The sequence below is a fragment of the Octopus bimaculoides genome, chromosome 30 (genome assembly GCF_001194135.2).
Source record: "Octopus bimaculoides isolate UCB-OBI-ISO-001 chromosome 30, ASM119413v2, whole genome shotgun sequence".
In the NCBI taxonomy this organism is placed as follows: Eukaryota; Metazoa; Mollusca; class Cephalopoda; order Octopoda; family Octopodidae; genus Octopus; species Octopus bimaculoides.
This window is the reverse complement of record NC_069010.1, coordinates 7497539-7498052: the sequence shown is the minus strand read 5'-3', so window position 1 is coordinate 7498052 and position 514 is coordinate 7497539.

Here is a 514-nt window from a genome sequence, read left to right as displayed (position 1 = left end):
TATATGTATGCATGTATGTATGTATAGGAATGTATGTATAGACACATTTGTTGTGACACTTAAGGAAGTGATTTACTCTTTCACTCTGATTGAAAAAAAAAATATATAAAAGGTACAAAAGGAGAGAAAGGGTTGTGCGAGAGGGATGGGGGATGGGCACATAAAATTATGTTGAGCCCCACCTTTCAAAATAAGCAGCTCACCGTCTTCAACAACAACAACAACAACAACAATAATAATAAATATGAAAATAGACGTTTGTAACAGGCATAAGTTTGCTTAAAAGCAATGGAAAGAATTTTAAGATAATTCTGTTTGGTTTCCATGAAAATGTCAGCAGACAAAGGAAATGGCACAGAGTGGAGGGTAGGGTTTGGGTAGGAAGAAAGGAACATGTGAGTCTCTGTGTGTGTGTGTGTGCATGTATGTATACACAACCATATAAGAGTGTGAAGAAGATATATATATTACATACACATTTGTGTATATATCTCTCTCTCTCTTTCTATATATA